Source organism: Rhinolophus ferrumequinum, chromosome 25 (genome assembly GCF_004115265.2).
Source record: "Rhinolophus ferrumequinum isolate MPI-CBG mRhiFer1 chromosome 25, mRhiFer1_v1.p, whole genome shotgun sequence".
Classification (NCBI taxonomy): Eukaryota; Metazoa; Chordata; class Mammalia; order Chiroptera; family Rhinolophidae; genus Rhinolophus; species Rhinolophus ferrumequinum.
The window spans coordinates 31,283,613-31,300,259 of record NC_046308.1 but is presented as its reverse complement, the minus strand read 5'-3'; the positions used below and the strand labels follow the sequence as shown (position 1 = coordinate 31,300,259).

The window sequence follows — 16,647 nt, the reverse complement described above, 5'->3', positions numbered from 1 at the left end:
AGGGGATCTCGATGACGCATCTCCATGTCTTCCACATTATACCCCCTTGCTACTTGGATCTATTTCTCAATGTACATTCAGAAAGTAGCTCCTCCAGAATTGTGGTGGGCCCCATCTCCCTGAGGAGAAACTTAGAAGAGGGTGGCTGGTGGGAAAACCAACAGCCCAGTTGTCTTGGGTTGTAATTGATGATTATTGTCTCCAGCCCCCAGAATCCAATCTATTAGGTTGTTGTAAACATAATTGTGGTTTCAGACTGTGAATTCTAAATCATTATAACTAGGCTCAAATACATCTTTATTAATCAAAATAGGAACCATTACAATCAACACATTTTTGCCAATGAGAAATAAGTTTGTTTATTCCCATAGCATCAAAATCCATGCTTCAGGATTCAATAAACTCTTGGAATACATTTTCTGCATCCTGTTAGTTGTGGAAGCGTTCTCCCTGCAAAAAGTTGTTGAGATGCTTGAAGAAGTGGTAGTCAGTTGGCGAGGGCTCAAGTGAATATGGAGGATGAGGCAAAACTTCATAGCACAATTTGTTCAACTTTTGAAGTGTTGGTTGTGCGACGTGCGGTTGGGCATTTTTGTGGAGAATTGGGCCTTTTCTGTTGACCAATGCCACCTGCAGGCGTTGCAGTTTTTGGTGCATCTCATCGATTTGCTGAGCATAATTCTCAGATGTAATGGTTTCGCTGGGATTCAGAAGGCTGTAGTGGATCAGACCGGCAGCAGACGACCAAACAGTGACCATGACCTTTTTATGGTGCAAGTTTGGCTTTGGGAAGAACTTTGTAGCTTCTTCTCAGTCCAACCACTGAACTGATCATCGCCGGTTGTCATACGAAATCCACTTTTTGTCACACATCACAATTTGATCGAGAAATGGTTCACTGTTTTTGTGTAGAATAATAGATGACACCTCAAAAAGACAATTTTTTTGATTTGTTGTCAGCTCATGAAGCACCCACTTATTGAGCTTTTTCACCTTTCCAATTTGCTTGAATTGCCGAACCATAGAATGGTCGATGTTGAGTTCTTCGGCAACTTCTCGTGTAGTTGTAAGAAGATCAGCTTCTATGATTGCTCTCAATTGGTTGTTGTCAACTTCCGATGGCCGGCCACTATGCTCCTCATCTTCAAGGCTCTCGTCTACTTTGCAGAAATTCTTGAACCACCACTGCATTGTATGTTCATTAGCAGTTCCTGGGCCAAATGCATTGTTGATGCTATGAGTTGTCTCAACTGCTTTACGACCCATTTTGAACTCGAATAAGAAAATTGCTTGAATTTTCTTTCTGTCTAATGTCATTTCCAAAGTCTAAAATAAATATAAAATAAACAGCAAGTATTAAATCATTAGCAAAAAAACATAAAGAGAGAAATGCACGTTAAAATGATGTATAACATAACCACACTTATTTAAGAATGTATTCCAATATCAAACAGCAAATTTCAACAATGCAAAAACCACAATTACTTTTGCAGCAACCTAATAGATTCCCCTATCCTTAGCTAACACCTTTCTGCTGGCCACAATGGCTTATCTAGCTGCATGGTTCCAGTCCAAGAGGATCCTGAGCCTCTAGTCATCATGCCGTTCTCAGGACTGGGTGGCTAGTCCTGTCCATTTACAGTCACAATTATACAAGGCACCAAATTGACTGGCACTTTGACCTGGGACTTTCCAATCTTCACAACTTTGGGAAATAAATTCATGTTGTTTATAAGCCACCCAGTTTATGGTACTTTTGTTCTATTAGCTAGAACAGATTACGATGGTAGCCAACTTACCATCACACGTCCAGTTAATCTCCTTAAGGAATCATGTTATTGAAGGCAGGTTGAACACTCAGCAGAGGCAGAAGTCAGCCTTGGTGAGTGGGAGTCCATGTTGTTGGGCCCAAGCATGCCCTCCATCTCTGCCTAAGAAATACCCACAAATATTGACGCCTGGCCTTATCGTGTCCTACAACTCCATCCAGTCCTGATTATCATGATTGATTACTTATGCAAAGCTGGGGACGCCTCTTTGTGTCCATTAACCCATGAATACAGGCACCCAAAGTGTGAAGAGCACAGTCACAGCACATAATTTCATGGAAGTCTTCCTCTTTTCTGGTGATGGTGTACCTTTAGGGGAACTAAGACCTATAACCCTGTAGAGCCTACAGTTGCATAAGTTCCCCAGTGGGTATTAAGGATGTCCTAGTGGGGTCAGTTCTGCTTCCACCCTTTGATTACTGGAATCGTGTGCTTTTTGTTCTTTCTTTTTTGATTTTCTATTGGGGACACAATGCCATGTAAAGGTTTTAGATTCTGTGAGTATAATGCATCACAAAGGATGGTACCCCACCCTTGCAAATTGTTGCCTCCAAACTAATGCTTCATATGCCATTAGCAAACTATTCCAATGCGCTATCAATTCAACAGAAGCTGGGAAGTGTGGAATATGATGTGTATGTATCCCTTAGTCATGGGACCACTCCATACCTCCTCTGCTGTAAATTGGGTTCCCTAGTCTGTTGCAATGAAATTAGGAGTCAGAGTGAATCGATCAAATTCTCCATGTGCTCTCTGATGATAGTGCTGGCTGAGACATGTAGACCAGAAAGGTAAACCCATGTTTAAAATTTTGTCTAATCCTGTGAAAATGAAATTCAGGCTCTTTCAGGATGGAAATGTAGTTGTAATGGACTAGATGTTTATGTCCTTCCCAAATTCATACCATGTTTCCCCAAAAATAAGACCTAGCCGGACAATCAGCTCTAATGTGTCTTTTGGAGCAAATATTAATATAAGTTCCAGTCTTATTTTACTATAATATAAGACCCGGTCTTGAATAGAATAGAATAGAATATAATAGAATAGAATAGAATAGAACATAATATAATATAATACTGGGTCTTATATTAATTTTTGCTCCAAAAGATGCATTAGAGTGGATTGTCCAGCTAAGTCTTATTTTCGTGGTAGCAGGGTATGTTGAAATTCTAACACCTAATGTGATGGTATTAGGAGGTGGGGCCTTTGGGAGATGCTTAAATTATGAGGATGGAGCCCTCATGAATGAAATTAGTATCTTTATAAAAGAAACCCCCTAAGGCCACCTACCCTCTTCTGCCATGTGATGACACAGCAAGAAGACAGCAGTCTATGAACTAGAAAGTGGGTCTTCATCAGACACCAAATTGACTGTACTTTCCAACCTTCACAACTTTGAGAACTAAATTCATGTTGTTTATAAGCCACCCAGTTTATGGTACTTTTATTCTATTAGCCAGAACAGACTACGATAGTAACCAACTTACCATCACATGTCCAGTTAATCTCCTTAAGGAATCATGCCGTTCTGGAGTCTCAGTGTTAGACTCTGTTGCAGGCAAGTTGAACTCTCAGCAGAGGCAGAAATCAACCTTGGTGAGTGGGAGTCCATGTTGTTGGGCCCATGCATGCCCTCCATCTTTTCCACTCTGACCCCTTCATTCATATGCACATGGTAAATGTCAACATGGCAGTCATTTTGTCTTGGCAATTGTTTCGTGCCTCTTCCTTGGGGGATAATCTCTGGTAGGCATTAACGTGTGGTACAAAGATCTTCACCCGCGGTGCTCAATTCCACATACCCATCCACATGCCCCCTAGTCTCCAATCTTCCCATCTTTGTCATTGCATGCCCCGACCAGTCAGCCAGGATCTCCGGTGTTACTAAACAGGCTCTGCCCACAGCTAATCTTCCTTGATTGTGTTGGGGTAAGTTGGGCCATTAACCATGTGATTGAAGTTCAACTGCTCTGCTGGGGAGTCCTGGGTTTTGTCCTCAGCTTTCCTCGCTCAGCTGCCAGAGTTCCCTGTATGCAATCAAAGACACCCTCTGGCTTTCACACCTGGTTCTCAATTGCCTGTTACTTTTAGCTATTTATTTTCATTCTGCAGAGTGTCAATAACCCCTAGCAAAGCCACCCAATCCTGTTATCCTTACAGCTAATATTTTCTCCATTCCTTTCAAATGTCTGATATATTGTACCCACTTGTGCATTCTCTTCTCAGTATATCACCAGTGACTTTTAACCATTGGACCCCCCCACTTTGTGCCAGAGGCTTTCTTTAGTCCACTTGCCTCCAGTGAAGGAGTCCTCTTGCCAGCCAGGAAGTGAGTGATGCAGCTCCAAAATCTCATGTTAGACAACATCTTTGTGGTTAGAAGCATCCTAGGTTGGATTCTCTAAAAAACCAGCTCTGAGATGGAGTTCAGGGTACAATATATAAGTCAGGGGTCAAAAATCTAAGAAAAGAAAGGATAAGAAGTAGGACTGGAAACAGGGAAGTCCAATTGTGATTCAGACCACAAAGCCTCAGCCAACCTACAGGGAGCGTTGAAGGGACCATTGCCCATCCGTGTTGTCTCTTATCAGGCTGAGGTGGCTGGGCCTCTACACCTCCACCAGGCTCAGTTACCAGGTGGGGGCCTCTCTGGGAGGGGCATGACTGGTGAGGCAGACAGCCCTTGGCAATTGAGATAAACCCTGAAGGAGCTGAGAGCTGGAGGCTGACTGCCCAGGGCCTGCCCCAGATATAGTTCTCTGGGTTTGGGCAACGCTTCTCTACTTCTCCACACCCAGGATGTACTGCATCCAATTCCAAGTTCACTTTGACCACTTCAAAGATAAAATATGCCTGCAGTAGCACTTCTGCTTCCTCTGTGGCTCTCTCTGTGCCTTCTTTGTGCTGATTAGAACTCACAATGAGGATGATTACTTAAGGTCTGTCCAGAATCCAGGGCTCTTGATTACTAGTCTCTGATTAGCAGTCCTTTGCTTATTCAGGTTTCTCCCTCTCAAACGTTCCTCTCATCTTCAGGGCATGTATTTGCATGGCATCTGTATACCTTATGAATATTTCACTTTGTAGGTCCCCTCCCCAGGCTGCAAGTAAATGCCATGTGCCCTGAGGGTCTTCATTTAGATAATAATTAACTTAAAAAGAGAGAACGAGGACCTGCTGTGAGCCCCAGAGTTCCTCATATTCTCTCTCTCTCTCTCTCTCTCTCTCTCTCTCTCTCTCTCTCTTTCTCTTTCTCTCTCACACACACACACACACACACACACACACACACCAGTCATTCCAGCTGGCACTTGATTAGCACCACCACCCTATAGTAGTAATGCTAGTTGTGGCTTCTATTCATTCACTGTGGCTTCTGTTTACTCACTGAGTGAGAGGCACTGGGGACACCTATGAGTCCTTGACCTCGTGGAGCTTGCAGTCTCTAGGGGAAGACAAATAAGGCGAGGCAATTGTAATGACGTGTGATAAGGGCTTTGACAAATATGTCCTGGGACTCTAGTAACACCTGTTCCTGCAGGGATCAGGTCAGGCTTAATCCAAGGGATGAAGAAAATGGGCTCTATTTAGTCAAGGAGGAGGAGAAATGTCTCTGCAGGGACATGAGAATATGACAGCAGGACTGGAGGGAGCTGTAGGGACTGCTTGAGGTTGGAGCACTCAGTTGTGGGAGAAGCCCCAAGACATGAGGCCCTGGAAAGCAGAAGGAGCAGAGGGCACCTCTGGAAAAATTTGATAAGATGTGCTAGAGGCCTGTGAAGGGCTTTTAAACAGGTGAGGGACATGAGCACCTGGTGTGTTAAGAACAACCTAGCTGTGTCATGGATGGAATATGATGGATTATGAGTCCCAAGAGTGGATGCAGGAAAACCAGTGGGACACCATCACTAAGCTCTCGGCAACAATGGGACAGTTTGGTTATAACAGTGAGAACAGAGATATGAGGAAGTAAGAGTAACCAAACTTATAGGTAGGAACTGGGAGAACGGGAGAGTGAAGACTCCAGGATTCTCAGGTTTCAGACGTATAGGGAGGGCTGAGGGATGGGTCCAGTTTTGCACATGCTGAGTTGGAACTGCCTGTATACAATTAGGTGGAGCTATCCAGTAAGCAACTGTATATATGGGTCTGAAGCTTGGGTATAATAGCTGTGTAAGAAACACAGATTTGGGGCAGCAGGTATGTCGATGTGACATTTAATGTCTTGGTTACTTCTACCACATAGGGCATCCACACCTGTCCTTATACCTTCAGTTGTTGGTGGGAGAAGTAGCAAGCAGCAGGAAGGCACACTGAGAATTAGGTACAAGTAGCTACTTAGATTTTGAAACCGGAAGAAGAAGTCCAGATAACGCAGAGGAAAGTAAAACCTGCCATTCAGAACAGTTTGCAAATCAAATCCCTCTCTTGGCCCTTCAGCGGAGAGGAAAGAGAGAACAAAGAATGGCAAACAGAGGGTTTTTAAATAAATCATAATTAGTAATACTCACATGGGCTCAGTGTAGGCGAACAATTAGGCAACTAATTATATTGAAGCCGCATGTTTATGAATCCAGAGAGTCACACCCCAAAATGAGGAACTTCCAGCTACTGCAAAGATGCCTGGAGGGACGGAGGCTGCCGATGGGACACATCCAGACCTCCACTAAATAGTTGGTAAAGGTAATGGGGGTGTGTGTGTGGAGAGGGCGAGACTGTGTATAAATCTACATACTGAGAATTTTTGAGCACCTGTAATGCAGCTAGGCTTCTGGCCTAACTGTAAGAGAAATGGATTCTCTTAACCAAGTACCATTCTTAAAAAATGCTGCCCTCCAGCTGAGGCTTCACTGGCTACCCCAGGGCCCTTGGGGGCTGGATTTATGCATAGCAAGGGCTCCATCTAGTGATGGAAGCTAGAATCACTCAGAGTGTCTAGGGCCCTGCAGCTCTTCAGGATTCTATCCTAGTGGTACACAACCGGAGGTCCTGGTGTGGTAAGGAAAGTATCTGTGTAGTTAGAGGACTGATTCCCGGTGACCCAGGTCCTGAACTACTAGTAGAAACAGACTAAATGTTTATTAACAGTGGAATTGTACAAATAGGCCAGACTCAGGGAACAACTGGGGGGTTTTCTTTCTTGTTTCTCTTTTGCAATTTCTTTTGCACAATCCTTTTTGTCTTCAACAGCCTCAGGCTCTGGGTAGCATTTGCAGTTTAATTGTGGTTTTTCTCTCCATTTTTAGTCTTTGTCTCTGTTTAAAAAAATTTCAACTAAGTAAATTTAAATATTTAATTGGGCTTATTTAATGATTCATGAATTGGGCAGCATTCCATCTAGCAAATAGAAAGGAGCTCCAAAGAGCTATACCAAAAAAAAAAAAAAAAAAAGAAGAAAAAAAGAAAAAAAGGCTTTTACAGGGAAAAAGGGATAGGAAAAGAAAGTTTCTAGCAAAGAGTGAATTGTTTCAGGCAAAACAGCCTTCCATTAAAGGACAGAGGGATCTATAGGGCCAATTACCTCACTTGTGCTGACCAGGTAATTCCAGATTGACTAGTTAAAGGTTACATTCCTGGGAGCGGCCAAAACTGCAATTAGGGTAGGTATTAAGTCTTGGTTTGCTGATGTGGAGTTTAGCACAAGTGACTCCATTTTTGGCCTGTTGTCTCTTTTTTAATATCTCTCACGAACATAAGTAACAAAGGCTCCTTCAGAAACAATATATTCTGGGTTCCATCAGGCTGGGTGCCAGATACAAGTATCCTGAAAATCTGTGATTAAGAAACCCCTGAAGGGGCGATAGATGGGTTCTCTCAAGAAGCTCCCCTTGCTTCAGTCTCTCCCTTCACCTCACCTTGATTTTCTCCCCTTGAGACTTATGTATCCAAACACAGGCTGTGCTTGGCCAAGGATGCACTGTGAAGATACCAGACAGAAGCCAGAAGAAAGGTGAGCAGACTAATGAGGTCAATGCTGGGGGGGGGGAAATTGGGGACAAATTTTTTTATTGTTGGTGGAGAAAGGAATTTGGGAATGAAGGCCACCTTAAGAAAAAATAGAGGGCAGAGGGCACTCCTGAGCAGAGAAACCAGTAATTAGGAAAGCTGGGGGTCTTGAGAGAGGGGGATTATTGGCAGGTCTGGAAACAGCAGCAAGTCAGCAAAGCTTGTGCGGCTTTAAGAGACCTCACCTTGGGAGAAATGACAATAATGTCCAGTGCATTCTGGCTCTAACATACACATACACAGAGCAAGTTGATTGTCAACCCTGCTGAAGGTGATTCAGGATAAAGAAGAGGAAAACAAGTTGACCCCCCACTGAACCATCCACCACGAGGAAAATCAGAGGTGAAAAGGTAAAAGGAAAGAAGAGCTGAGGGGACTCCCTTCCCCTGGAATGCATGTGGATCCCACCATGTCTGCCCCTGACACAGACCACAGCCCTCAAGAGTGGAACTACCACTCGGAATTCAGATGCACTGTCTATTTTGCACGTATGTGCAGAAACAAGGTTGTTGCCAACACTTCTAATGGAAAAAAATGGTAGTCTGAATACAAAAGGAAAGCAGACTGTTTCACTCTATGAAATTGTCTATATGAAATCAGAAATAAAACTGCAAGAGAAGCAAGAAAAGCTTGAGTACAAACTCTTCCCTGGGCATAAAAATGAGTTGAACTGAACAAAATCATAAATGCAAACCATCCACATCACCTTTGCCACAGGGGACGATGCCCCAGAATAGAATTTAATGCCAAATTAAATGTTCCATCCACCTCTTCTAGCAACAGAGCTGTAAAAGAGGAAAACAAATCAAGGTTGTTGCCGCTGTTGCTGCAGGATATTGGCTGACAGCACATAAATAAGTTTATAAGAGCCAGCTAATCCGGGTGTGGGATGTCTTGGGCCCAAAGGGTCAGAGAATAAGGGGGCAATCATCACAAGAGGCACACCTTAGAGGTAAGAGAATCCGTCACATTGATTTTCCTTCTGGCACTTCAAATGGCATTTACCTTTTCTTTGCAGAGGTTGTGGAACTTCCCAGACTTTGCCTGATGCACTGGAAGACTACCAATTACAATCAGCACAGCTGGACACAGGGAAATGAGGGGGGGGGGGTCTTAGCAGGGACTTAGTATCAGATACATAGTATCACCTTCTGCACTAGCTTCAGCAACAATTGCACCATGATAGTAAGGAGAAATGTGAATAACAAAAACCACCATGGACTTGAATTCAGATCTGCTAAATTTTCCAGCTCTATGGTCCAGGACAAGTAATTTCAGTGAGAACTCCAGACCTCAGCATTCTTTCTGTTTGTGCAGGTTTGGACTTAGACGGGATGTTCTCAACAACTGTCACCCCAATATACTTTAATTAACAATGCGATATATAGATGATGTATTACAGAATTAGACACCTGAAACCAATGTAATTTTACCCCAATAAACTTCAATTTTTTAAAAAAATTCCTGTCCAGTGTGTTATTTGATGTGGGAGCATTTGCAGAAGGGTCGAGGGAGGAGTGGCTCCAAATAGAACACCACTAAAGACCGACACTGGCCACGTCCACTGAGAGATCGAGAATCACTGTCACGTCCATGGGGCTTATCAGTAGTTCTTTCATGAAGAACTGTTATCTTTATCTTTAGAAAACAAACAGAATCAGCAATTCACCTCTAGTGAAAAATGCATATAGCTGCCTCATTTTGTAACTGCGTTCCTAGAAATCTCATAATAAAGTGGATTCTTATGAACCAAATATTATTTTCCCTGTAGGAAGATTGCTATAATTGGGAATTGTGTTCCACATCAGGCGTTTGGCATCAAATAATCATAGGCATCACCAACAACGGGATATAAGGGGAGAAATATAACAATAAACTTCTATAATAATTTAAAATACTAATAGTGTGCTCCAACTCACATAAGATAAGCACAAGTGTATTGTACATGTCGATTATACAAGAGACCCCAATGTGATATAAAGTAGAACGTTAGTATACCATAAATTCAACCTGAAATCAGTACACTAGCTATAATAAATTTAATTAAAAAATAAAAGAACCATAATTTGGTTTTTCTTCTACAATTTAGAAGGGCTTATTGAGGCTAATGCACGTAATTTGGATCTCTTAAAAAAAACAACAAGTTAGCTTAAGTTGATGTGTTCTTTTTCCTTTTGATAATTTCTTATAACAAGCAGGGGAATTTGAACTATTCCACTAACTATGGAGCCATCTTAAAGAGAGTCGATGCCAACACACGTTTGTTTTTTGAAGACAATTATGATGGTACCTCCCTCCAAATAAACATCATTTAAGTAAAAGTTTATTAAGCAAATCTCCCCTTCACCCCTTCTTGTTCAAAAGTTGTACTCTGTATTGGACCAAATAAAGGCCAACCAATAAGAGAACGGTAAGTGCTACTTAAATGACTCCACATGACACTTCGTTGACAGCTATTAGAGACCTTCCCACCTTATCAGAAAAAGGAAAACAATTACAAGTCATTCAAATGGCCTTTTAAAAAATGTTAAAACATTTTTCTCAGACATAAGACCGTTACAGGGATGCACATTGATTATCCATAGTTTTGCTAGAATACAAAATAAACTCTTATATTTTCATATATTTACAGTTTATAACTATTATGTAATTTGTTTATCATAGTTATCTGGTTAGGAAAATAAGTCAGGCACTATGGTTTCCTACTTTATGATTGAATAACTAAAAGTTTAGATAGTTTAAGGGACTCATTTGGGATTACAAAGCTAGAGAAAGGAATTAAGAGTTGAGGCATTATTATAGAAGCATGGAGAGGTGCAGTCCACAAGTATTTCATGAATATGAGTCCATAAATACCAAAATAATTAATAATAATGATAATAATAATAATAATAATAATAATAATAATACAAGGTAACTTGGAGGTAACACTCCATTCAGGAATATCCTGAATGGGGATTCAGTTCATTTAAATATTCAGTTCATTTAAAATGGCTAATGGTGCTCCACTTTCTGCAAGGATACTTCTAAGCGGGGTTATTATCCCACAAGGCAAAACTCCTCATTTTTTAACAAACTATTTTAATTGTTAGAAAAGTCTTTTTTCATTTATCCTAATTCTGCTTTCCAGAATCTCAAAGAATATGCAGAATCCTTCTTCCACACAATATTTCAAATATTTGAAGATAGTATCATGTTTCCCACTCACAAGTCATGGCTTCTAGACTCTTGGTCCTCCTGGTGTCTATTCTTTGAGTTGTACATGCTACTCTTAAAGCCAGGTGCCCAGAAGTGACCATCAAACTCCAAGAACACTTTTCTCAGTATATGGTGGACTGAAATTTATATTAATACAGCTTAAGATAACAGTGAGTTTGGGCTCTTGGTAAACTTGCATCCAACTAAAATCTGTCTTCTCTTTCACGTAATCTGCTATTCAGTCAGTTCTCTCCTGTCATAATCATATTAGGTTGTGACATTAGCAAATGTGGGAGGCTTATCTTTATGTATTCAGTGTTTCTCAATAGGAGTGCTAATGAAATTTTGAACCGGTAATTCTTTGTTGTATGGGGCTGTCCCATATATTTCAGAATGCAATTAAGTATTAGTGATATCATTTGATTATCATTGTGACAGTCCAAAATAACTTTCTACACCACCCAAAACAGTCTTAGGAAAGAGATTCCACTGAAGTTGAGAAATCTACATCAAATTATCAATTGAAATGTTGCACTTTGAAGAACAGAGCCCTTGGTCATGACAGTATAGACTACATTTAAAGTCGACATGTGTTTTATGGTGAACATTCTATGGATATGATTTTCATCCAGCTACATGTCCACCTAAATGTACAATAGTAAACCCTCATTTCTCCCATCTTATTTATAATGGTAGGATGGAAATGCTTGAAAATCATACTTTCAGAATAATAGCAGAGAAACTTAGCATAGTAAGACATGACAATAGTTGATTATCGTTAGCTGTAGGAGCTACCAAATCTCCAAAGTTAGCTCCTCCAATGAGCCATGCTACCTGCTATTCATGACATTCTGGTCTCCTCTTCTTGGACATGGGTTGGCTCTCTGACTTGCTGAACCAATAAAATACAGTGTAAATGATGCTCCCAAGGCTAGTTCAGAAGAAGCCTTGCAGCTTCTGGCTATGTCTCTTGGAATGCTTACCTACCATACAAGAAATCTGACTACCCTGAGCTGTTGTCTGATGAGACCACACATACTTGTAGGTACTTTCAGCTGAGCCCAATCTTTTAGCCATGGCTAACAAGGTGCCAGTCACAAGAGTAAAGCCATCTTCAACTTTCCAGACATGCTTATATATTAGTGAAATTTCATTGAATGACTTCACTCAATGCCATATGGATCAGAAGAATTGCTAAGAGGAGCCTTCCCATAATCTTGACCCACAAAATTGTGAAATACAATAAAATTTATCAGAAGAGCTTGTATTTCTTTCTCCCTAAAATTCATATTCTGCAGCCAATTGTTCATTCATTTATTCACTCATTCACTACACATTTATTAAACTCCTATTGTGTTCCATTTTGAGTGATATTGGACATAAAATGGGTAATAAAAAAAATCCATCATCACAGTAGAATGTAGGAGACTTATAAGCCAATAATTATGGTAGAATTTAAAGTAGCATGATAGAGGAGGATGTGGGGTGCTGTGAAAGCACAGAGAAAGACACAGAGTTTGGGGATAACGATGTCACCAGAGGCCCTTTGGCTGTAGGGAATCATAAAAGGCAAGATAGAGTTACCCAAGCAAAATAAAGAGAGTTAAAAAAAATTTTCAGGCAGGCGGAACAGCATGTAACGGCAAAGAGTTTTGAAAGACACAATGCATTGAAGGTTAACTCTGGCTAAAAGCCAGCGTGCAAGGCAGTACACTTGACCTTGAACAACATGGGGATTAGGGGCACCGACCACCCGCAAAGTTGAATATCCATGAATAACTTTTGACTCCGCAAAAACTTAACTATTAATAACCTACTGTTGACTGGAAGCCTTATCAATAGCAATCAATTAATACATATTTTGTATGTTATATGTACTATATACTATATTCTTACAATAAAGTAAGCTACAGAAAAGAAAATTCTCTGCAGAGTGTGTGTGGAGTAAGAATACAGGAAACCAGCAGAACCAAAGCCTGTTTAGTAGTTGGACCACATTTCTTCTAAACCCTGAACTAGACACATGGAGATTTAGCTCCTTCTCTGTAGTGAGAAATTAAAATAATTTTATTATCAGATGAGAAAATCACTCCTTACCCTAAATATGTGAGGAAGAAAGGAAATCTTTAAATATTTTATAATCATTTTCATTTTGTTTATTGCTTTTCTTAAGTCAAAGATGATTCCTATAAGCTTGGATGCTCTTTGCAGAAATCCAAGCCTGTTGTTAGAGATATAGATTAATTTTTTCACCAAGTCTCTAAGGAAATAGTGAGCAATGCTGCTATGGGAGAACCTGAACCTAGTCATAGACAACTTCCTCCAGAGGGAAATGTGCCCTAAAAAGTAACAAATCAGGTGAAAGAGAGAAGTGTAAAATATCTCTATTAGTCAGGGTTCTCCAGAGAAACAGAATCAATATTGTGTGTGTGTGTGTGTGTGTGTGTAGAAAAAAATATTTATTTTAAGGAATTGGCATACGTGATTGTGGAGGCTGGCAAGTATAAAATCTGCAGGGTAAGCTGGCAGGCTGGAGACCAAGGGGACATTCAGTATTTCTGTTCCAGTCCAAAAGCTATCTGCTGGCAAAATTTGCTATTGCTTGGGGGAGGTCAGACTTTTGTTCTAGTCAGGCCTTCAACTGATTGTCAGAGGCCCACCCACATTGGGAAGGGCAATCTGCTTTACTCAAAGCCCATCAATTTAAACATTAATTTCATCCCAAAGAAAACCCTCACAGGAACATCCAGAGTAATGTTTGACCTTATATCTAGACACCATAGCCTAGCCACATTGACACATAAAATTAAACCGTCATGATGTCTGTGGTGGTGGAAGTAAACTAATGTTTGCTGTTGTTTATCATTGAAGTCTCCTTTGCAGCCAATGCAGCACGCTGTACAGTGCACTGCACATAGTAGACAATCAGCTAAATGGTTCCTGATGACACCCATCGTCTGACATGTCCAAATAGTTAATTTGACAAATACAATGAAGTCATGGATAGCAATTTCTCCATTGCGTTTATCAAGAAGGTCAATAAAAGCTCACCCTAACAACCATGTCCTTTTCTGACTGTATTCCTTTCCCGGTTGTCTTCACAGCAGCAGGTGACGGGTTAGGACAGTTGACTGTCACCGGTGCTCCTTCTCCCATCCCTAGTGAACCACGCTTTGGTTGGGGGAGGGAGGTTGCTGACTAAGTCCACCTCTACTGTCAAAAGTGAAAATAAAATGTCCTGGAAAGAGACAAATTTCGCTGCATCTGAAAAGATACCCATCATTTTATGTGTGTTTGCTTTGCTTTCACTTAATGAGAGAGTGAAGGGAAACTAAGTGAACTGTTCTCACTTAGGAACTATGCAAAATTCAGAAAGGAGCAGGTTGTGAGAGGCTGCTGAGGGCACGGTGAACTAGAGAAGAAATGGAAAAAAAGTCAGGGCATATCTGGAGCTGAACAGGGGTAGAGTGGTGCACCTGGGGCCAGACAGACAACTTGCCACCCTCCTCCCCCCCCCCCAATTGATTTGAATCACCAGTGGAGATGCATCTAGAGTGGTAGTCAAGGTATCGGAGTCTTTGAAGCCTTGTCAATCCCTTAAAAATGCTTGTTGATGTTTTCCTTGCCCATTGAGTTGCTTCCTAAGGAAGAACTACCTAATCTAGGATATACAGACACCTCAGGAGTCCAAGGATAAAATACAGGGGGTCCATGAACTTGGATGCCAAAAAAAAATATTTTTTTACTATTCTCTAGCTGAATTGAACATTTCTCAATAATTTAAATGTATGCAACAAACCCCAGAAATATTAGCAGTTATCTGTTAGAGATGTTTGAAAATGTCTTTTATGTTCATCTCTGTTTCATCCTGCTCAACTTAGTGGTCCATGACCACACCAGGATTTTACAAGTCCCAAAGTTTAAACTAATTGAATTTTCCTGTATTATCCAATCCAGGTGTACCAATAATAAAGAAAATGCTGTATTTTTATCTCCATCTGGATCCTGGGATCCATCTCTAATTAGTTAGAAGCCAGAAAACAAAAGGAATGAATAAATTCTTTCTCCAAAACACCTCCCAGAGCAGGTGGGTTTATCATTCATTTGAATACCAAATTATACAACCAAATTATTGTACTGAGCTCCCATTTGCATAACTGCAAGAAATCCAGTCCCTTCCCCAAGTAGGAATACTTGAACCTTGCACAAATCTATTCAGAGCTGTCCATTAGCTTTCTCTCTATGTCATTGCTTCAGGTTTTTTCTGCCCATTACCACAGATTTCTGTAGCCTCTTTTCAGCTCTGCCACAGCCCTCCTCCATCTCCTTTCCTCCAAAGTGTAGACATAAATACTTCCATTACGGCTCTAAGCACAGCTCAGCTACAACTGTAATAGTTCAAAAACATGACTGAAGAATAGAGAAAAATGAAACTATAAGAATTAAAAGGGAGATTGTACTCTTTCTTGGACAACTCTCAGAAGTGCATGGGCCCCAGGCAGGCAGCGGCTGGCCTCGGTGTGCTCTGAGACTTTTGCTGAGTAGCTCCAGGTTCAGAACTGTCATCAAACCAGAATCTAAATCAACCTGGTGAACAATACTAATCCCACCATGGTGACTCCCTGAGACCCTGCCTCACGAACTTGTGAATCGCACGAGGCTCTATCAGAGGCTGAGCCTTACAGGAGTTGGCAGGTGGAAGCAGGCCTCAGGGTGTCCTGGGTTTTTGTGGAACTACCCCAGGCATCATACTTGTGGCAGCCATTCTTGGTTGGCAACATGGCCTCTCCCATGAGCCTCCAGTCCCAGCACAGGCAGTGACCAAGTGCAGACCACTTTGTAGCTCCTACAAGGTAGTCCCCAGCCAGTGGCAAGCAGTGGGTGTGATCTGGGCCTGCACCAAAACCTCTCCCAAGAGGCCCCAGAACCAACATGCCTGCCGGTCGGTTTCAGACCACAGTATAATACCACCCAATTAGCCCTACAAGTGGCATACCCAAAGGATGGTCTCAACAAGTACCAGAGCCAGCTACAGGATAAGCCTCCCACACAGCAGCCCATAAGCTGTGGATGTGGCCAAACCCCACAGCCAACCAGCCTGAGGGTCAATTCTACCCATTCACAGGCCAATAGCAATCAAGATTCAACTATAACAGGAGGGCACACAACCCACACAAGGGAAACTCTTGGAACACCCAGCACAGGTGACCAGGGAGGCTGTGCCACTGGGCCCCACAGGACACCTACTAGAGAACACCTTCTATAGCCAAGATTGGGAGATGTAGCAGAGCTACCTAATACATAGAAACAAACACAGAGAGGCAGCCAAAATAAGGAAACAAAAAAACATGTCCCAAGTGAAAGAATAGGAGAAAACTCTAGAAACATAAATGAAATAGAGGGAAGCAACCTATCAGATACAGAATTGGAAACAATGGTTATAAGAAATTAAATGAAGTAGAGGATCAAATCAGAGATTTAGAAGACAAGGTAGCAGAAAACACCCAATCAGAACAGAAAATAGAATTTTATGTGTCTGTTTTTCTGCCAATACCATGCTGTTTTGATTATTGTAGCCCTGTAGTACAAGCTAAAGTCAAGGAGTATGATACCT

At 41.4% G+C, this 16,647-nt stretch overlaps 1 pseudogene; it reads right to left on the bottom strand.

Moving 5' to 3' along the window:
* Positions 1 to 300: 300 nt before the first annotated feature.
* The window catches only part of LOC117017354 (histone-lysine N-methyltransferase SETMAR-like), a 66,800-nt pseudogene continuing 50,453 nt past the window's right edge, over positions 301 to 16,647 (bottom strand).